At 42.9% G+C, this 921-nt stretch overlaps 1 pseudogene; it reads left to right on the forward strand.

The window, feature by feature from the left end:
- Positions 1-202: 202 nt before the first annotated feature.
- Positions 203-682, forward strand: LOC100712634 (cell division control protein 42 homolog; annotated as a pseudogene).
- The last annotated feature ends 239 nt before the right edge of the window (positions 683-921 follow it).

Consider the following 921-nt stretch of genomic DNA (forward strand, 5'->3'; position numbering starts at 1 on the left):
TTGGTACATGCACCTGTGCTGGGGATAGAACCCAGGGCCTCATACACCCTAAGCACACACACTATACCACTGAGCTCTACCCCCAGCTCCAAATGCCTTTTATAGCTGAATTTTAAAAATCAGAGTCAAAGCACTGCGACCAACAGCCCAGAGGAGAAGCTGAGGTCAACATCAAATCTGAAATATTTAAACTATTTCCACGATGCAGACAACTAAGCACATTGTTGTTGGCAATGGTGCTACATGTCTCCTGATATCCTACACAACAAATTTCCCTCTGGATATGCACCAACTGCTTTTGACAACTGTGCAGTCACAGTTACTATTGGAAGAGAGCCATATATACATTGGGCTTTTTGATACTACAGGACAAGAGAATTATGACAGATTTCAACCACTGAGTTATCCACAAACAGATGTATTTCTAGTCTGTTTCTCAGCGGTCCCTCTATCCTCATTTGAAAATGTAAAAGAAAAGTGGGTGCCTGAGATAACTCACCCCCGTCTAAAGACTCCTTTCTTGCTTATGGGGACCCAAATTAATCTCATAGATGACCCCTCTACTACTGAGAAGCTTGCCAAGAACAAACACAAAACCTATCATTCCAGAGACTGATGAAAAGTTGGCCACAATCTGAAGGCTGTCAAATATGTGGAGTGTTCTGCACTCACACAGGCCTAATAGGCCCTGCCTGCCTCCACGTTCCATTTCTTAGATCTATTTTAGAAAAATGTGTCCTGCACCTGGTGCTCTTAGGAAGGCATAGAGTAATTGCCTCATCTAATACTCCTCTTTGAAAGTTCCTTTTTTTCTCTCTCCACCCTTGAGTAAATCCAGTGTTTGATGAAACTCAGGACAATGGGTGGAAGTTGTCTTGTTTCTCCTCTTCTCTAGGATGCACTCTATATGTGACCGTGACT

The sequence above is a fragment of the Cavia porcellus genome, unplaced genomic scaffold (genome assembly GCF_034190915.1).
Source record: "Cavia porcellus strain 051 isolate PalLab524CR breed Dunkin Hartley unplaced genomic scaffold, mCavPor4.1 scaffold_7, whole genome shotgun sequence".
Lineage (NCBI taxonomy): Eukaryota > Metazoa > Chordata > Mammalia > Rodentia > Caviidae > Cavia > Cavia porcellus.